The sequence below is a fragment of the Dermacentor andersoni genome, chromosome 1 (genome assembly GCF_023375885.2).
Source record: "Dermacentor andersoni chromosome 1, qqDerAnde1_hic_scaffold, whole genome shotgun sequence".
NCBI classification, from domain to species: Eukaryota; Metazoa; Arthropoda; class Arachnida; order Ixodida; family Ixodidae; genus Dermacentor; species Dermacentor andersoni.
The window spans coordinates 375,472,846-375,495,280 of record NC_092814.1 but is presented as its reverse complement, the minus strand read 5'-3'; positions in this window follow the sequence as shown (position 1 = coordinate 375,495,280).

Here is a 22,435-nt window from a genome sequence, read left to right as displayed (position 1 = left end):
CTTAATGCGCAATCTCCTACCCCGCAGGAGGAGCGGGCAAAGCAAGAGTGATGTGCAATGATGCCATACACAAACTATGCTTCACAGGGCTGAATAAGATTTTGAAACGTTCCGACGCAAAGTCGTCCTCTATAGGGGCCAAACAGGCTATCGTGTTTATGGAAGGCCAGATACCGCAGCGCTGGGCAGCTGGGTTACCAGAAAGTGCACAAACAAGGCTTTGTTGGATGCGATACAAACGTTGTTTATGCACTAGCGTTGCCATGCGCCAAAAAGCACAATGACCAGACGGGACGACGTACGAATCACAGAATGCAGGGAGCAGGCTAACAATGTGCAAAACGGTGACGCGGGCCTTTTTACTTCTACGGCCAACATAGAGCTGACTAGTGAAATCGTAACTTAACGTTAGAGGGAACTGTCGCACTAACGTCTACGGAAGCTGTAAGCGTGGCGGATCAGCGAGCGCGTGAATGATTGGCAGAACATGGATTTGCCTAAACGTTGACCTACTGGCTTCGAATGGCTCTGTGAAAAGCAACGCTGATCACTTCCAACCAAGTACGGCGTTTTAGATAGAATGATTTCCGCTGATTCTGCATATGCGGTAAGATGTTGTTTAGAAATATTCAACTGCTTCAATGTCTCGGGCAGTAGAGAGATATAAATCGTCGTGTACAAAACCATCAAACTGTTTGAACCCGCAAACAGGAAGATGGAACAAATAGTAATTTTAGTAGGAACCTCTACACGCTGCAGTCACGGTGGGTGTATGCCCCAGTGTGCGCAGTGCAGTGCCATAATAACTGCAGGGCAAACGACACGTGACGTCATAGAAATATCGAAAATCGCCAGTCTGGCAGACTCATGCGTTAGTGTACCGCCTATTAATTTTTCGAAAAGAATCTTAGTATGCAACCCGACGCAACTCGCAGCTCCCCGGAGATCCAATAATCTTGTCACCTTGTGGCTCAGTACTCTAACTGGTTTTAATTGTAGAAGTCTTCTTCCTCATACGTGTTTCTTGTTAGTTCAAGTCATTATTTATCAAGTTGTACAAGTGCGCCTGCTCAAGCTCTTGCTGCCTGCTATATATATATATATATATATATATATATATATATATATATATATATATATATATATATATATATATATATATATATATATAGACATTGCGCTCGACCGCAACTCCCCTCCGTGCACCAGCAAGGGCTGCGAGAACGTCGAAACGTGAAAGTCCTCACGGCAGTCCCTCGAACCTAATCGAAGTGTTTGTTCCCGGAGTTTGTGCATCTGCAGCGTGAACAGTGGAGCCGCCGTATGTGTTATGAACGCTAAACTTTGCCACTTACTCCGCAAAATCACGACGCCCCTTTCTGGACTGTCCCTGAGCACAGCCAATGCCGCGCATGTTCACCCTTTCGCGACTTGCCTTGCTCGTGTGGCCATTGCCGACGTTCTATACGCCGTTATTTTCGGCTGTGATTTTCTCTCGCTCCGCAATGTCGTTATTTATGGCGCATGGGCCGTAATAGAACTCTCGCCGCTGTTAGATTTGTCACTCACCGAGAATTCTTCGTTTTTGAAGAAGCTACTTGTCCAAGACGAAGCTTACATTCCTCTCAACGCCTCAACGATTCTGCCGATGTCCTGCAGCGGAATCTGAGACGCTGTTGGACTACTGTCGCCATCTGACCGCTTTCTCACTTGGAAAGGTCTGCTGCTGCTTTTTGCGACAGTGAACATTACAGAGGGCTACAGCGCCATTTTCGTTTGCAACCCGTTTCCGTACCCTATGTTGCTGCTCCGAGGGGAATGTCTTGGCAATGTAGAAGCGATCCAAGACGAGCAAGTTGTGGACGTGTCCAATGACAATCTAGTTCTGCTCGCGCTCAGTGCTGTTTCTACGTGTGACCTGTCAGTGATGAGAGAGTTCCTTTAGAATTCGTAATGTGTTCCTATGGAGTCTAAAGTCACTCTATAGGAACTCGCGCTCTATGGAGTCGTCTGTGCAGAAACTCTATACCGTGTCTAAAGCAACTTGTCTGTAGAAACATCTCATTTCACAGGCAATAGACTTGCATTAGAGGTTGTACAGACGTCATATGTAGAGAAATCTATAAAGTAATTTTTATAGAATGTCTTTATAATTTCTAACGCGACCTGTATATAGAACGGCTCTCCATTTGCCCTTTATAAGCATTCTATAGAGGGTATATAGGCATCATATGTACTAAATTCTATAGAATGATGCTTATAGGGCCTTTTTAGCACTTATAATACAGCCTGCCCATAAACTGGCTCTACATTCGCCCTGTATAAGTGTTCTATATAGATTGTATTGACATATTATGTACTAAATTCTAGAGAGGAATGTTGGTAGAACGTTGTTAGCACTTATAATGCGGGCGGTCTATAGACTGGCTCTCTATTCTCCGTCTAAAAATGTGGTATCATATGACATATGTACTGAATTCTATAGAGGAACGTTTATCAGACATATGAAGAAGCTAAAGTGCGGCCTGTCTAAGAATGACTCTATGTTTGCACTCCATCAACGTTCAATCCCTATTGAAAAATCTATATGCCCATAACTCTAATATCCAATAATGCGATATGACACATAAAGGATCCCATATAAAAACCCGTTTCTCCCATATGCATATGATGCTATTAGATAAAATAGTTATGGGCAATACGAGGATTTTGCGGTAGTAATAGAAGGTGTTGAATACTATTGAATAATATCTCGAGATGTCTTTCTAAGTCGAAAAGGCTGCAGTGCACCCATGAAAAATTTTGTACACGGAACAAATGATATGAAAAAGTGACATACATTACTTCAGAACAAATTTGACAATTGCATTTGCCGTTCACATGGTAAAAGGCCCATCACACTGAGACTGTACTGAGATACTGCCACATCATAGCAATATTAATGGTCTGTAACACGTTTAGATGTGTTGCTTTTTAGTTCGATGTACACAGCTGTATCACTAAGTTCTTGTAAAATTACCACTCACACCACTTTCCGGCGAATAAAAAGCCTCAATATTTCAATATTGAGGCTTTCAGAGGTTTCAACCCCATTTCAGAGGTTTATTGAAGAAGCCGAACAAGACACTAATCGAAAATAGACAAACCAATGTAATTTCACGGAAGCGCGAATTTTGGTTTCTACCGCATATGCAGGTAAATCACAAAGATGACCAAGAAACACTAAAGAAGACTGCATATAAGCAGCCGCGTCTATTCTCTGGGATGCAGTGACTGCAGCACCTGGGGTGGAAAGACATTGAGCGCCGCCGCACATCTCTGGAACACACCACTTAAATGTAACAAATGCATGTTACAGAGACGAGCAGTACGTATTTTTTTTGTGCAACATTCGTGGGTCGCACAATAAACACAGAAGGCACGGACGACATGTGCGTGGTCCGCACACACGCTCTCACGAAAGCAAGATGGGGACCACGTAAGCGTAACCTGCGCCACACGAGCAAAATTAAAGACCATCGTGTATTTGTTGCTATGCGACGACCACAGTTAGAAAGCGCACGGAAACATCACACACTAACTGCACATTGTACCTCTGAGATCGTGTCAATAATTTCTGGGCTACATTTAAACGACAGCAGGATGTTACTTCAAAGTGAAACGAAGTGACGGCGCAAGTAGCGCAGGTAACGGCTGCGCAAAACGTGATTTAGGGCTTTAAGCCTAGTGGTGGAAGCTGAAATTGTTGAAATCACGCCATAGTAACATCTTTCTCCAAGTAATTTGTTCAGATCTTGAAGGCCATGTTTTTGCTGGCTACATGCGGCATGAGGGATTCAAAAGCAAGAATGCGTCATGTAATTTATTTCTGCGCTAAAGTATAGCGTACAATATAAGCACGCCAATGCTTCTTTTTGTCTCGGAACACATGTTCGTAGTTGGGCACAAAACGGTACAAAATCTGCTGTAGTGGTTATTATTGTTGGCATCACGGAGGCCACACCGGCCGCACAAGTATACAGAATGCGCTGGCCGCTCCAGTCCAACGCGACCGGTAAAATAAGGCTTGTTGCTATTGGTCCGTCTTAAATAGCTAGCGTCTGCTGCTTCGATCGTGGGCTGCTTTGATCGTGTGCTTTCAGGTCTGTTCTAATGAAATGTGATGCAGTTTGCGAGCATGAAAGTGCCAGATGATGGCTTGCGTCTCGCTGTAAACTCCACGTAAGCGTGGCGTGCCAACTAATGCAGGCCAACGATGTTCATGCCGTGGAGTGCGTTTCCTTTGTCTCTGCTGGTTGTGATGGAAAGTTTGGTGGACGTCGCAAAGGAATGATGCGTATTATTAGCGTGCCTCAGCACGTCCACTACGCAACGGCATGTGTGAAGCCAGTAATATCGTCAACGAAGCACTGGTAACTCGCGGAGCGCCTTTCGACCTCATCGTACTCTTGAAACGGTAAGCAATCGTTCTTGCTAACTACACGTGCGTTCATGCGTGTGGTGTGTGCTACTCGTGGGTGCATAGAGTACATTGCAAGCACGACAACAGTGAAACCTGCGCTGATGCTTCCTGCGCCCTGACTATCAAAGTTTTGTTACGCAACTCTATTGCCACAATGCGGAGCTGATAATCCTGATAAGCGTTCCCTTGCCCTGAGAAAGGTTACTTTCAGAAAATGCGTTCATCTTCTGCACCTGTGCGTGAGTTCCTGCTTGTCTGCTAAAGTTGCGTAGTAACGACCGGTCTACCAATTCACGGATTCTTTCTTCAATGACGTTTCCTTGCTTATAGATGCTTCGACGTCGTGCACAATCCCTGCTTACAAGGTTTTTGGTTAACGAACAGTCTTAGGGGAAAATGTAAACCAATTACAACTTACTACTAGTACTGCTTTATCTTCAAGATAGGGTGTGCTGACCTAACTTTGATCTAACTAAGCAGGACAGGGCAAATGTGCTTGAACTAAGGAATCGAAAAAAACAACATCATTACATTTTAATGTGCTGCTGCGGCGTGCCCAAAATTTTACTGTAATAAAGAGGTCCCTATTATCATGACATTGGATGATTTCAACCTTCTCGTCTCTTGCCACATTAGTGCAGACATTGTTTTCGTGACTCTTGCATGTGTTCACGATATGAAAGCTTTATTGTGCCACTGCTATAAGCTAACACAGAACTCATTTTGCAGTGGTGAGGTTGTGACCCACGACAGTAACCACAAGATGGAGGAGCCCTCAGAAAGACAGCCGCCGTGGATATATGGCTGCAGCTGCATGGTGTGGGATGTGGATGTTCATGTCAGGTGTGTATGAAGTGTACGTGTTCCAAAAAGTGGGTTTTGTATAATTCATGGTGAAGTTTATCAACAGATTACTTATCACAGCTAACTAAAGAGATAGAGAGAGAGAGAGAAAGAAACGTTTACTATACGAAACAGTGTCCCGAGCGAGGCCCGGTATCACCATAAGGTGGGAAGCTTCCTTAGTCCAGGAACCCTCTGGCTTCGACTGCCCTCTTGTCCCTGGCGACGAGTTGTCGTTGGTCTTCCAGGTCCCCGAGGATTAGCTTGGCCTCCCACGTTTCGAATAGGTGGTTTGCTTCTTGTGATCGTTTTGCGTCCGTTTCTGATGGCCTTTCGCTGCCTTCCTGCTACGGGAATTCAAGGAGCAAGTGTGCCAGAGTGTCGTGTACGTTGCAGAGTGGGCAGAGGTAGCCGTGGAGCATCGGGTAGAGGCGATGCATTATCGTTCCGTGAGTGTACGCGTTACTTTGCAGGTGTCTACGGATCAGGCTTTCTTCTCTGCCGAGGTTAGGGTGCCGTGAAGGGTACACTCGACGCTCGAGCCGGTAGTGTTGCAGTATGGCCGAATAGTTGGTGGGTACGGCCTCCGCCTCTTCTGTCGCGGATTGGAGAGCGCGTGTGGAGAGGGGAGCCCGGCTGACGTGCTCGCGGGCAGCGGCGTGGGCCGCTTCGTTCCTGTCTAGTCTCTCGTGTCCGGGTACCCACGTTACGCAGGTGTACGGGAGCGGAGTGCTTCGTCTTTTTAGTATCTTGAATGCATCGACCGAGATGCGGCCCCTCGAGGAGTTTCTACAGGCGGCCTGAGAGTTAGAGAATACAACCGCTGCGTCTGTGCATGTGCTGGTGGGGGGAGTGACTGCCTATTCTTCAGCCGTTTCTGGGTTGCGTGCCGTGATGGTTGACGATGCTAGCTCGCTGCCTCGCGAGTCTACGACGATGAGAGCGTATGCCTTTCGATACGGATACCTGGCCGTGTCGGTGTAGCGGGCATTCGCGTCGTGCTTGAAACTTCGTTTGATGGCGTTGGCTCTCGCATGTCTTCTACTCTTGTAATATATGGGGTGCATATTGCGCAGTACACGTGAGTTGCAAATGCACTCTCGAACGTCCGGTGGGATTCGTTCTTTCTTGTCAGTGTCTGCGACGTACGTCTCGCTGTCGTTCAGGTGTCGGAGTACTGATCTCCCGCTGGGCGTGAGCTTGAGTCGTTCCAGTTCGCTGTTCTTGTGCGCTTCAGCGAGCTCTTGCCACGTGTTGTGGACGCCCACCAAGAGGATAAATATTTATGCAACTTTATTGAACTTGCAGGCAAGCAGGATTCCGTAAAGGCTACTCAACAATAGATCATATTCATACTATCAATCAGGTGATAGACAAATATGCGCAATATAACCAACCCTTATATATAGCTTTCATTGATTACGAGAAAGCGTTTGATTCTGTTGAAACCTCAGCAGTCATGGAAGCATTACGGAATTACACTTGTAGACGAGCCATATGTAAAAATACTGAAAGATATCTATAGCGGCACCACAGCCACCGTAGTCCTCCATAAAGCAAGCAACAAAATCCCAATAAAGAAAGGAGTCAGGCAGGGAGATACGATCTCTCCAATTTTATTCACAGCGTGTTTACAGAAGGTATTCAGAGACCTGGATTGGGAAGAATTGGGGATAAAAGTTAATGGAGAATACCTCAGTAACTTGCGATTCGCTGATGATATTGCCTTGCTTAGTAACTCAGGCGACCAATTGCAAAGCAGGCTCACTGACCTGGATAGGCAAAGCAGAAGAGTGGGTCTAAAAATTAATCTGCAGAAAACTAAAGTAATGTTTAACAGTCTCGGAAGAGAACAGCAATTTACAATAGGCATTGAGGCACTGGAAGTGGCAAGGGAATACATCTACCCAGGGCAGGTAGTGACCGCGGATCAGGATCAGCGTTGGCAGGTATACTCTGATCATGAACAGCAGGTTGCCATTATCCCTTAAGAGAAAAGTGTATAACAGCTGTGTCTTACCAGTACTCACCTACGGGGCAGAAACCTGGAGGCTTACGAAAAGGGTTCTACTTAAATTGAGGACGACGCAACGAGCTATGGAAAGAAGAATGGTAGGTGTAACGTTAAGGGATAAGAAAAGAGCAGATTGGGTGAGGGCACAAACGCGAGTTAATGGCATCTTAGTTGAAATCAAGCAAAAGAAATGGGCATGGGCAGGACATGTAATGAGGAGGGAAGATAACCCATGGTCATTAAGGGTTACGGACTGGATCCCAAGGGAAGGGAAGCGTAGCAGGGGGCGGCAGAAACTTAGGTGGGCGGATGAGATTAAGAAGTTCGCAGGGAAGGCATGGCCACAATTAGTACATTACCGGGGTTGTTGGAGAAGTATGGGAGAGGCCTTTGCCCTACAGTGGGCGTAACCAGGTTGATGATGATGATGATGATTGAACTTGCTGCTTCTTTGTATGTATAGCCGTTATGCATCGTGTTCTACTATACCTAACCTCTCCCGATGTTCAGCATTTTTCTTGCATAAGTTGCTTGGCTGCAAGTTAAATGTTATTTTTGCTTTGTACATAGTATATTTATTACTTTTTATTGTGGTTTTAGTCTTTTAAAGCTATTTCGTATGCTGTATCATTTATTTGCCTATTTTTTGTGCTACAAGCTCGTGCAGTTTTTTGTGCATGTAAGGATTCGAAGTGTAGTGGGCTAAATACGTCTCAGGTCTAAGCGCGTATTGTGCACACCATTGTTTATCACTGATATTTTCACAGATAGTTCTGGTGTTGTTCCGAGAATAACAGCCACTGGTAAATACACATTTGATGAGCATGAATTTCGTGAAAATTAATATGAAGGTTAGTATTTACTATGCTGCTGTTACTTCAGTAGTAAATAGCCACAGACACAGACACAGGAGCCCTTTTTTCAAACATTAAAAATGAAGGCTTGCTCCAATGTTTTGCTATTTATGTGGTATGCTTCACTAATTTCGCCGGTCAATTTTTGCAGTGGATAAAAACAGATTAACGATTGTAATCCAACATGAATCCCTGTCGTGGAAATGCACTGCCATGTTGGACGACCATACTGGTCTTTTGGATGAAATATTGTAATCTCTCAGGCACGTGATAAGGCACCCGCCCGTTTGCCCTATGTACGCTTGACCACATGTGAAAGGGATACAGTAAACTGCCTGTGACACATACTGGATAAATTTGATGGTATCTTTCACCGAGCAAAACTCTGTTACCTGCTTGCTTTTCTCAATTAACTTGCGCACTACCGTACATATATTGCCTACTTTATTTTTTACTGGATATATAGGCACCGTGAAAGGGAGGCTTGCTTAAAGATACCGCAAAATTTGTCTTGTGTCTGTGAGGGGTAGTGAAGTCTATTCATGTGATCATGTGTATATTTGATCAAATGTACATGCAGCAGACTGGCCGGTGCCTCAACATGTGCCTAGGAGAGCACCATAATTCACTCAAGGGACCAGTAGGTTCATCCCACTTGACCATGCATCCATGTTACTGGGGCTGTGCGCCGGATTTGGTCGGTTCATCTGTTTTATCCACGTACAGCATCCAATTGACCAACAAAATCGCTGTGGAATACCACATAAGAAGAATGGGTCAGAATCTGTTTACTCAATTCTCCACGACGTGAGTAATAACACATTTGTTTTTGGAACTAGCTTCAGGCACCTTATTTCTTGTCAAATCTGCTTGACCTATAGAGCAGTTATGCAATCAATTTTCAAATTTACGTAATACGTGAGAATAATTTATGTTTTCTGTTTTTAACAGACTATGTTGTAAGAAGGACCACTTTTAACCAAAACTGAATTAACTTTTTTTAATTACAATCGGGAATTATCAGCATTAACCACAGGATACAGATCAGTGTACATACCCATACTGGATTAGAAACGAACTGTTTCGATAATTCAAAAAGCACAAATACCACAAATGGGCAGTTATCCACCATAACTTGTGAGAACAATCATAAAACATTATTGGTCCGCATGCAATAAATACTTACATGCACTATCGTGATTGTTCAATCTCAAGCTCCACGTGAGAAATTTAATACTGGCATATTAAGCAATGTACATACCAACAATGGCTAACAGGAGTCACCCACTCAACAATAAAAGCCAGTTGGTCATACCCCTTTTTTGAAAAAAATACTTTTTTATGCATAGTGTGACGTCTGTATAGGACTCTTAGTTCGTGGGTGTTCCTACAGGCTTATGTTGTATATGGGAATGTGTTTTTGTTGCAAGATGAGATTAATGTGCGACTGGGTTGTTATCGTTTAAAGATACTTTAGTGTCATAGGTGCCAGGCGCATTGGCCCAGTGCTGGTGTCACAGAATCTTGGGAAAGTGAAAATACTCTAAAAAGTGATTCTCAAAAGAACTGCCCCTCTTTGTGCATAGTGGACAGGGAAGTAGGGCCGTGCTGTCATTTTTTCGCTATAATTTTTTCTGAAATGCTGAAATGAAAGTTAGCATAGGGCTTCAACTTTATATATATTTGGGGCATATTTGTGCTTGCTAATACATTGTGGCTGAAGGTTCATTACACCACTTCAAAATTAATTTCAGTTGTATTTTTCAGACTCCGCCATCGCCGATTACTAAACCGACCAAATGAGGCTAAAAACTAGCCTTTCCTCGCTGCTTTCCCGGGGAAGTGAAATAGATGGCAAAAATGTAGGAATGAACTCGCAACATGTGAGCAGTAGCCAAAGCTTTATACAGGTTATGCTGGTGGTGGAAACTGAGATGCTAAGGCAGACCGCAATATTTATTTGTTTAATAATTCCTTTAATAATATTTATGTATTTATATCTCATGAATGCTTTACAGGCTTCTAGCAAGGAATCAGGTAAAATAGAGAAGTAACGCTGCATCAAAGTGAACATGTTATTCGAAAAAGCCAAATTCACAAAGCACAGCAGCATGATGAAACATTCTTTATTTAGGCAACTAATCCGCTTTTGATATGAATTCATGAAACCTGCAAGATTTGCAGAAATAAAGCTGTATGGTTCAATAATCTTACTCATAAATAAAAACATTATTCCGTGTATCTAGTCTAAGTGCAATAACCATTTAAAATTGAATACTTTGTGGTTGTAGCGCCACTTTTTTTTACCGCTGCATTTCATTTCAGCATTTCAGAAAAAATGATAGTGAAAAAATGACAGGACGGCCCTACTTGCCTGTCCACTATGCACAAAGAGGGGCAGTTCTTTTGAGAATCACTTTTTAGAGTATTTTCACTTTCCCAAGATTCTGTGACACCAGCACTGGGCCGATGCGCCTGGCACTAATGACACCAAATCACATTTCTGTTGCACCTCATACCCTAACTTATTCTGTCAAACTTGTCAGATTATACGGTGCTCTAAAATACAATCGCTAATTTGTGAGCAGATGCGCAAAACTCTCAAACATTGTAACAATTTCATGTAAGCTGTAAATTCATATATCAAATTTCTTGACCTTAGATATAGCAGGTACATTATGCAGAACTGCGAATTCTCTTTTTGACAGAGTTGTGGATTATTAAGCTTCGTGGTGTTATTTTTCTTAAACCTTTCAATTTTCAATAATTTTTACTTCTAAGCTCTAATAAAAGTAGTTCTTCCTGCAGCCAGTAGAATTAACTTTCTCAAATGCTACAAACATAATTCAAATCAGTCCTGCGGTTGTCTCAAAAGTATTTCTGTATCTTAGATGTATTTGAGGAGGGAAATTGGAGTTGGCCATGAGCTAAAGCTCGGGACCAACTTCCATTTACAGAATTTACGCAATTGTGCTAGGTTCCTCTTTTTTTTTAAAGTTCAAAACTCAATAGGTTTCTTTTTCCTTTGAGGTTTGCAATTTCGAGCAATTTATAATAATATTTGATGGCCTAAGGGTAAAAACTATGATTTGAACATTTTTTTAATGTAAGAAACCTCGTCAAATTTGGACCCATAGTTGCCGAGAAAGACGATTCTACAGTTCATGTGCATTAAATAGGAGCTATCGAGCTCAATCTTTTTGTTAAGTAATGTGTGCGTCAGGTTGGTTTGTGTTTCCCACCATAATACGGCAATATTGGCCCTGATCTCAATATGTTTTCCCTTACAACGAAATTCAAGCTTTTAAACTTTCTACGATACATGGTGTACTTCTCTGCGAAGACCACTATTTGCCACATTTTGGGAAGGACTGCCAATGCTATTTTTACACTATACGTAGACTACTATGCTGTGTGGTTTCGTCAAGCTGACAGATAATATTTCAGTGCACATTCATATCAATATATTTTCATTCTGTAGTACCGAACTATTTGATGTGCGCTGCTGGAACAGCAGGCCCTTTTGCAGTTTTAATGCTAAGGTTTCTTGTACTATAGTCAAGCCGGTTATTATCAGGTACCAACTCTAGCCAAGTATGCCGCGGATTTCGTTACCTCATGTTTTTTGCATTAGCTCCACCAGCTTGACCCGAAAAGCATGTTAGCAGCTACATTTTGTGTGCTGCACGTTCTAGTCTTAAGCGTGTATGTAACATATATGAAGCGTGTATCTAGTCTAAGTGCAATAACCATTTAAAATTGAGTACTTTGTGGTTGTAGCGCCACTTTTTTTTTACCGTTGCATTTGATGTAGTCATTAATGCCTACAGTACAGTTCTCTAGAACCTTGGTGAAGTGCAAGCAATTTAGACACATCGGCGTATGTTCTAAAGGCATTTGCCCGTAGGGTCTCGAAAGCAACTGCATAGAAATATTCTACAGAAATTTGTCTTTAGCATCTTCAAAGCAACTCTATAAAAGTGTTCTATAGAAATTTGTCTTAAGCATATTTAAAGCAACTCGATAGAGTTGTTCTATGGAAGTTTGCTTCAGCATCTTCAAAGCAACTCCACAGAAATATTCCATGGAAATTTGTTTTTACGATTTTAAAAGCAACTTCATAGAAATTGTCTAGAGAAATTTGCCTTTAGAATCCCAAAAGCAACTCCATTCAGGGATTCTGCCGCGTTATTTTACGCCAACTATTGCCAGTGACCTTATGACAACACAGCGCGATAAACTTCTTCACTTGCTCCAAGGCTTCTCTTCCTCTTTTGACTGCCAAGCAACATCACTCAGCCGCACAACGACTGTTTGGCACACTATCGACACTGAGAGCCTTCCTACGTGGCCTGAAGTGGCATACCTATCTCTGCTACCTCGACGACGTTGTCTTCTTTTCTCCTGATTTTCTGACCCATCTTCGCCGTTTACATCAAGTTTTGACATCTCTCCGGATCTGGTCTCCAGTTAACTCTCCAGTTAAAAAATAACAATTTACAGCTCGAAAACTTACTCTATTAGGCCACGTTGTCTCCTAAAAAACAGCCATTCTTCCTGATCCTGCTAAACTTGGCGCCGTATCCTAATTTCAGAAGCCAACTAACTTGAAAGCACTACGCAGCTTCATTGGCCTATGCTCCTATTTTCGACGTTTGGTTCGCAATTTCGTTACTGTTATTGCACCACTAAACCAACTTCTCCAAGGCGACAAGAAACTTCCTGTTTGGTCGGAAGCCTCTGATGATGTCTTTACGACTCTTCGTCGCCTACTCACGTCTCCGCCAATCTTGCGCTATCTTGATCCAAGTGCGCCTACACAACTTCACACTGACGCCAGTGGTGTCGGCCTTGGTGCCGTGCTCGCACAACGTAAGAGCACTAATGCCGAATACGTGGTCGCTTGTGCCAGTCGTGCCTTCACGAAACCTGAGGCCAAGTACTTACTAACAGAAAAAGAGTGCCTGGCTATCGTATGGGTTCTTCAAAAATTTCGCCCATATCTCTGCGGTCGAGGCTTCGACGTGGTGACGGATCATCATGCTCTTTGCTGGATGTCCAACCTAAAAGACCCGTCGGGCCGCCTCGCTCGGTGTGCCCTCCAAATCCAGGAATGTGATATCCATTTCGTCTATCGCCCTGGACGCATACACTCTGACGCCGATGCCCTCTCGCGCTTCGCAGTTACTTCAGACAGCAGTACTTCTACCTACCGACATGACATCTCACCACTTCACATCCTGGTCATGGCTTCAGAGCAACTAAATGGCCCTTGGATCGTCATGATATTCAATTTTTTTGTTGAATCCTCCGGTAGCTTCGGCACCTCGAGCGTTACGCCGACAGGCACAGCATTTCACCATGCGCGACGGACTTTTATACTGCCGCAACTACCACAATGACTGCCGCGCATGGCTCTTAACAGTGCCCCGCCACCTTCGACAAGATTTATGCTCCGCTTTGCACTCTGACCCGCAGTATGGTCCTGACGGAGTGTCAAAAACCTACACGCGGCTTCGCCTACAATATTATTGGCGAGAGATGTACACCTTCGTCCACAATTACTTACGCCCCTGCGTTGCCTGCCAACGACGAAAATGTGCCCCACATCCCTCCACCAGAGCCACGGGCCTCATCTTCCCTGCCACTTCCCTGCCCAGCTGAGCCATTTCACCGTGTCGGCATTGATATATACAGGCCTCTTCCATCTACTGGCGCTGGCAACCGATGGATTGTTCTCGCCGTAGATCATTTGACACGATATGCTGAAACCGCCGCCTTGCCTGCCACATCAGCAAAAGACGTCGCCCGTTCATTCTAAACGACTTCGTTCTCCGCCATGGCACACCTCGTGAACTGTTGAGCGATCGGGGTCGCGTATTCCTCTCGGACGTCCTGCATTCACTCCTTTCGGAATGCCGGATTGTTCACCGCACTACTACTACTTATCATCCAAAGGCCAATGACTTAGCAGAACGATTAAACAGTCCTCTTGGTCACATGCTATCAATGTTGCGTCTGACCGCTCCAACTGGGATCTTGTACTTCCATTCGTCACATACGCATATAACAATGCCTGTCAAACCCACTACCGGATTTTCACCATCCTTTCTGCTTTACGGTCGCCATCCCTCCAGCACCATTGATGCGGTTCTCTCGTACCGGCCAGACCCTGCTGAATGCTTACCTATTTCTGCGGTCACTCAGCACGCCGAGAAATGTCGACAACTGGCCCGTTCTTTGACGTCTGCTCAACAGTGCCGCCAAAGAGAGCGTCATGACCTCAGCCCTCCCCCTCACCCCTTCCTCACCCACTCACTCATGTGGCGTTGGGCCCCTCCTGTTGCTGCTCCTGGCCTTTCGTCCAAGCTCCTCTTGAAGCACCACGGCCCCTACCGCGTGGTTGCGCAAACATCACCACTTAATTACGCGATCGAACTCGTACCGCTATCTCCCGATCTGTGTCGTCGGGGGCGAAAGACTGCACATTGACTGGCTGAAACCGTATTACGATCCGCTCACCTCTTCCTAGGTAGCAAGGATGGCTACTCTTCAATTCCGGGGGTGATTCTGACGAAGATCGGCAGGCTGCAACGCCCCGTTGCCATCGCGTGGCTCGCACCCAGTTCGCTGTCTGGCTGCTCCCTACCTGCTGGTGCTGAGTTTGTCGCTGCTGCTCTACGATCCGAATAAACCCCGCTTACAGTATATGTATGTATATATATATATATATATATATATATATATATATATATATATATATATATATATATATATATATATATATATATATATATATATATATATATATATATATATATATACATTGCGAGTGCTACGTGTGCGTTTGATCTTCCTCACCTGTACATACTCGCCATCACCACTTGGGGCCGTAATAGCGGGTGGCTCGCTCGTTAAAATGAAAGGAAGACCTGCTACCTAACAGTTCTCACAAGTCATGGAGGTTGCTCTACGGTCTCGCAGTCCTCTCCTCCATGCTGCTTCCCCTCGAGTGCATACCCGGAGCTCCGCTCCGCTCGCCACTTGTATCGACTCTGTAAACATCTGCAAGAAATCCTAAGCATGAAGTCAAACGCAGATTTCATTCTTGTAGACTTCAGGTGACTCAGGTAATTGAGTGGAAACTGTGACATTGTCCATGCAAGGGCTTCCACAGTAGCACTTGGCCACATTGCCGAGGAAACTACTAAGGTGAAGACAAATGCCGATGGTGCTAGAACAATTGACGAAATACTTACACTATCACTTGAGTGAGATGCAATGCGGTACAGTAAAGGCCCTGTATCAATCCGTATTCTCCCACATTACAGACGCGCTAGATGAAGCTATCTTTCCAGAAGCACACTGAGATGCATTTCCTGCGAGAGTAAAATTAATCCTTCGTGCAAATCAATATGCTTTCGTAGAACTATTCTCAAGTAGCTCTATTGAATGTCAGCAATCCTTACAATACTTATAACCACCAAAGTCGTTTACACGGGAGACTAGTGGCCCAAACAACCCTCGAGGTTTTCTGCCTAAGCACATTCGGCGAATCAAACATGGGCCTATGAACACAACATTTAGGTTGCGTAGTTATATCGGTTGCATGAAGATCAGAAGCTGGACATAAATACATTGCCCTCTCTATTCTAAGGAATGCTTCTCTTCGCCATTTTAGAACTTCCAACTGCCCCTACACGACACCCACTGGGCGATTGCTTTTGACTACAAAGTGCTCGCAAACGCAAACTTGCGCACGCATACACACCCTTCCTAGAAAGCGAGGATGTAGCGCTTGTTAGAGTGCCTGTCCTGTCGACGCTGCTTTTTCAGCCATGTGTAGCTTTGTCAGAAGTCCACCTTCTTGAAATGAAGCGTTCACCATAAAAAAACTCCAAGTTGCTGCAAATTGTTTTACAGCTGCCGCGAAATATTTGACCGCCTAGTGTAGTCACGTTTTCGGCTGTCGTATTAGGAATCGTTAGGAGGTTTTGCTATCGTCGAGGTAAATTTTATCGCGATAACAATTCTATGAACACTTCAGGCAAATTTACGGCATCGTCATTGCCGTAGGAGCCACCGCTGTGTTGCGGAAAAAGTGTAAGTACGATGAAATCGCGGCCCCGCCGTATTTTGTAGGTGGGAACGAAAGCTTGCGACGTTCAGCTGAGAAGGACGGTTGCTTGATGTGGAGGTGTCTCCTCGCGTTCGCAAAGTAGCAAGGCGGGAAGCGTGTGCGTCGTCTTCTTAAGAGGAAACTTTAGCTCGGGCCCAACTCCGACGCGGCCTATTCAAATAAATGTAAAAACGCAAACACGTTTTTCTGAGATAACCCCTGGGCCGATTTTAATGAAATCTGTTGCATTTGAAAGAGAAAGTGTAATTCTAGTGACTGTTGGAAGCGGAATTTCGATTTAGGGCTTGAATTTTGTTAAAAGGATTTTCAAAAATTCAGACATTTGAAAAAAATAGAAGAACGAAGTTTACAAGTTAATAGCTCTGCATCAAGAACAGATATCGCGATTCTGTAAACGGCATCCATTAGATCATTCAAAGCGGACAAATTTCATAGGTCAGTTTACATCTTACGTGAATTTGCTACATTGTTTACGAAGGTTCTGCAAAAGTTGTAATTACACATTACTCCATTTCTTGAGGTTCATGTGTAACATATCAATTTTGTCCGCTTTAGATGTGCTATCAGGTACAATTCACAGAATTGCGATATCATTTTTTCTTGCTGAGTTACGGAGTTGTAAACTTGATAGTTTCGTTTTCTGAAGATTTTCGATTTTTGCCAAATGTTTATAAAAATTTCACGACCTAAATCGAAAATTCGAAACCAACAGTCACTAGATTTTAAGCTTTTCTTTTAAGTGCAGCAAACCCCGTCAAATTTGGTGCAGTGGTTGCCGAGAAAAACGAATTCTCCTTTTACATGTATTTTGATAGGTGCACCCGACCTAAAGCTTCCTCTTAAGTACGCAAGTTGGATAGTGGGCAGATGTGCTCGCGTTATGATGGGGGGAGGGGAGTAGATGAAGGGGCATGCTGATGAAGGGGCAGGATGAAAGGGCGCCTTTCCTCTCGCCCTCCAGCTACGGTGACCGCGCCCTGCCGCATGCGTCCTATCTTCGAGGCAATCTGCTGAAGATGCGAAGGCTTCACGATATGAAATAGCTGATGGCTTCGTGAGCGCTGCGTTTCTCTAGCGTTGAATGGAGAGGCCACATGGGAATTTTGCGCACCGATGCTGCTGCTGTGCACCACGCCATCGTTCTGAGAGCGAGTGTCTGCACTTGTACATCACAGCGAAAGAATACCCCTCAAGTCTGGGTGCCCAGCGACCAAGGCGGCCAGTCGGGTCTTTCAGTGACGTTAGCCAGCACAAGCAAGTCATGGTGGTTCGTGATGGCAGAAAATGGGCGGCCAAACAATTAAGGGCGAAATTTCTCCACTGCCCGCACCAAAGCGAGGCACTCGCGCTCGGTGATATAAAAGTTACTCTCGCATGGAGCCGGTGCTGTCCTCACACAACAGCATGTTGGGTGAGGACAGCACTTATGACATGGCGACTGGCGTCTGGTCGAAATTGTGTTGGTGCGGATGGATCAATGTGGCCTAATATCGGAGGCGTTGTTAACAACTGGATGAGGGTGTCTGAGGCGTCGGCTTGTTCGGCACCCCTAAAAACGCCGTGTTCTTCTTGAGAAGGTCAGTGAGCGGCCGGGCTATAGACGCAAAATTTTTAACCAACCGACGAAAATAGCAGCATAAGCCCAAAAAATTGCGTGCATCTTTTGCTAAGCAGGGTACAGGAAAGTTCTTGTCTGCGTGAATCTTATCAGGATCAGGATGTATACCGGCAGCACTGACAAGGTGGCGAAGAACTTTGACTTCGTGGTGTCCAAAATGGCACTTAGAAGTCTTAAGTTGAAGGCCAACCTCCCTGAAGACTTGAAGAATAGCGGCCAAGTGACAGTGGTGGCTTTGACAGACAGACAGACAGACAGACAGACAGACAGACAGACAGACAGACAGACAGACAGACAGACAGACAGACAGACAGACAGACAGATAGACAGACAGACAGACAGACAGACAGACAGACAGACAGACAGACAGACAGACAGACAGACAGACAGACAGACAACGAACTTTATTTATTCCTGAGGAGCTACTGTCAGGACCTCCTAACGGGAGGCCATTGTAGCCGCTGGCCGCGCCCGCGTAGAGGACAGAACACCGTGATGCTCCGCTCTTTCCGGGGCCCTCTGGATAGCGTGGGCTTGATTTCGGAGTACCGTGCTTCTGATGGCCTCCTCCCATTCGGCTTCGCTGGAGAGGAAGTCTTTAGGCAACGCGGGACATCGCCAGAGCATGTGAGCCATTAAGCAAAAGGTTTCAGTGCAGTCGGGACAACTAGGGTCCACATCCGAGTACATCCTACTGAGGAATCCCCGCGACGGGAAAGATCCCGTCTGCAGCATTCGAAGTGCAGCTGACTGACCTCTACAGAGCTTCGGGTGAGGCAGAGGATAAACTCTCCGACCAAGTTGGTAATGTTTAGTAATTTCATTAAATATGAGGAGTGGATCGTTATGCTGAGTCCCTTCCTGCCCCTCCGGAGCCTCTAGACCGTCGCGGTGCGTGAGTTCTCGCGCACGGTCGTGAGCAAGCTCGTTGAGGTTTGGGAAGCCCTCGAGAACGTTCGTCCCCATGTGTGCGGGGAACTACGTGATATAATGAAAAATGGGACAAGCCCATTTCTCTAAAATAGAGGCCGCTTCTCGTGCGAGGTTACCCGACTCGAAAGCTCTGATTGCGTCTCTCGAGTCGGTGTAAATGTAGGAACGCTCTGGGTCACACAAGGCCAGCGCAACCGCAATTTGCTCTGCTATACTAGCGGTGGCCGCTCTGACCGAGGCCGAGGAGCGAAGCACCCCCCGCCCGTCTACAACCGACAACGCGAACACTCTCCTGTTCCCGTACTGCGCCGCATCGACAAAGACCGCGGAGTCTCCGTCATCTCTAACTTTCTTCAATATGGCTCGTGCAAGGGCTTTACGTCTACCCTCGTTATGCTGCGGATGTACGTTCCGCGGGAAGGGCCTCACCAGGTAGGTCGCCCTCGTTTCTCGTGTCAGTGTTATACGCCGGTCCGCCATTATCCTAGGAGCCATGCCAACCTCGTCGAGAATTCGCCTGCCAGCTTGGGTCGACGATAGCCTAACCACCTGTGCCTCTATGATCTCGTCTATGCTATTGTGCATACCGAGTTGATCTAGCCTGTCGGAGCTCGTGGCAATAAGCAAGCCTAGCACTTTCTTGATGCTCTTGCGCATGAGTGTATTTAATTTGGTCTTTTCCGTTGTTGTCCACACTAGAGCTGACGCCACATAGTTAATATGGTTCATGAGGAACGCGTTGTACATCCGAAGGAAGTTGTCTTCACCTAACCCCTTCTTTCGGTTGGACATCCTAGTAATCAGCCGCAACATATTCTCCGTTTTGGCTGTAACGTGGGTAATTATTCTGGCATTACAGCCCCTCGCGTCTATGAGCAGGCCTAGGATCTTAACTGAGTCGACTCTAGGAATTTTCCGCCCATTATTCGCGTATAATACCACGGGTAGCTGGTTGAGGGGTGTCAGACCCCGAACCCCTTGCCTTGCGGGTCTGTAAAGCAACAGCTCCGATTTACTCGTAGACAGCTTGAGACCCGTGTCCGCGAGATAAGCCTCCGTCTCGTCCAAGGCCGCTTGTAGAGCTTGCTTCATTTCAGCTAGGGAGCCCCCTGGGCACCCGATCGTGATGTCATCTGTGTAAAGTGCGCGACCTATGCCCTGGAGGCGGCCCAGCCTATCTGATAGACCCTTCATGACTATATTGAAGAGCAGTGGCGAGATGACTGATCCCTGAGGGGTACCCCTAGCTCGCAATCCGTACACGCTCCACCGAATCTGCCCCACCTGAATAGTATCACTTCTATTCATGAGAAAGGACCTGACAAAGGCCTGGAATTTGACTCCCAGGCCAATCCCGGCCGTGGCTTGCAGAATGTATCTATGAAACACTGTGTCGAACGCCTTAGTGAGATCCAGGGCGAGAATCACTTTCACGTCCCGGGTGCCGCTATCAATGATTTACTTCCTTAGCATTAGCATAACCTCCTGCGTCGATAGGCCGGGCCATAATATGTGGGAGGAGGTTTCTGCGCTCTATGTACCCGGAAACCCTGTTCAAGATCGCGTGCTCCGCTACCTTGCCTATGCACGAGGTTAGAGATATTGGCCTCATGTTGTCCAAATGAAGGGGTTTTCCTGGTTTAGGGATGAGTGTCACTATAGCCGACCTCCATCCGTCAGGCACCTGTCCTGTCTCCCATACCCTGTTTGCTCCTTAGTTAGTAGTTCCACTGCTTTATCGTCCAGGTTTCTTAATAGCCTGTTAGAAACTCTATCCGCACCCGGAGCCGATCTGCTGTTTAGATTGTAGATCACCGTCCTGATATACGATTCTATGAAAGGCGCGTCCAGTTCCTCTACCGTCGCGCACTCGATCTGCGGATAATCATCTTCCTGCGTCGGCCCTATAGGAAGGTATCTATCCGCGATCGCATTCAAAAGTGACTCTTCAGTACCTCCCTCCTGTTTGTGCCGGTGTATGACTTTACTAAGTGTTTGCCTTTGATTATGCTTTGTCTGTGCGTCGCCCAGGAGGTGGTTGAGGAGGTTCCACTTCCCTCCTAAGCGCATGGACCCGTCTACCGCCGCGCAGACCTCGTCCCATTGTAGCCTATTGAGCTCCGCGCAATATCTCTCGATCTCTCTATTAAGCTCCGCAACCTTTTTCCTCAGCCTACGATTTAACCTTTGTGTTTTCCACCTCATCAGAATTCACGATTTCGCCTCCAACAGATGCGCTAGGTGCGGATCCATTCTTCGGACGTCCGCTTCTGTTTGTGCTACCTTAGTAGCCCTCTCGACGTCCTCCGTTAGCGATTCGATAGCCTCGTCAAATGAGGAAAATGTGGTCGTTCGCTCCTTCCTAAGTTTCCTGAACTCCTCCCAGTCCGTGACTCGAAATACCCTGGGCGGTCCGGCGTCGACCGTTAATGTTACCGCTACTATGAAGTGGTCACTGCCCAGATTCTCCTGCTTATTGGCCCACGTTACGTTACCTACGTTGCTTACACAGGCCAAATCAGGCGTTGTGTCTCGCACAACTGACGTGCCCAGCCTAGTGGGGAACCCTGGGTCCGTGATTACCGAAAGCGCAAGATCATCCAGGATCCTCGCCTGGTTCTCTCCTTTTACAGTCTGTCTGACGTAACCCCATGCATTATGAGGGGCGTTAAAGTCCCCAGCAACAATCAGAGGAGAGTGTTTCACTATCGACGTCGCCTTCCAAAGCAGGGAGTTAAACGTCTGTCTCTGGTCCGACGGCGGGCTACAGACATTAAGCACAAAGACGCTCTGCTTGAGACGCCCGTGCGGTATAACCTCCACGAAAAGGGCCTCCATCTTACCGCGTCCAGATTGGATTGGATGTTCAATAAAGGCTAGATTTTTTTTTATCATACTAGCTAGTCCTCCGCCTTCCTCGTTCCTGACCGACACAGTTTTGAAGCCAGAGAGGGTAGGGTCGTCACATAGTGTCTCCTGAAATAACACAATCTGCGGTTTTTCCACCTCATTCGCCAAAAGTTGCCGTAGCGGAGCCTTGTGCCTTTGAAAGCTAGCGCAGTTCCACTACCACATTACCAGTTCTTTGTGATCGCCCGGCATGATGCTACAACATACCTTGCTCCACAGTAGGAGCAACCTCGGAGTGATTCACTGCCTTGCTTTGCGCTCGGACCTTTGCTTTGGCCTTAATCGCCGCCTTTTCTGCTAGCACGGTCACTCTTTGAACCAAAAGCTTTACGCTTTCCTGATTTTTTCTACTTATCCTAAGTAGTTCTTCCAACAACTTTCTTTGCTGGACCTCTCCCTCAGACGTTTCCGAGTCGCTCTCGTCGTTAGGATGGGGGGCCTTACGCTTTGCTTTAGTGAGTCCTACGCGGGGTATATGTTCGACTACCTGTGGCGTCTGGTCGCTCGCCTCTATCTCAATGGACTTTGGGTTTGCCTTGGCGGCTTTGAGTCGGCCTACCTCCTCTGTAAGCTCTTTAACTTCCTTAAGTAATGCGTCCACGGGCGACCTACTACCATGCTCTGGCGAAGCCGACCGCGTTACCTCCGCGGGTCTCTGTAG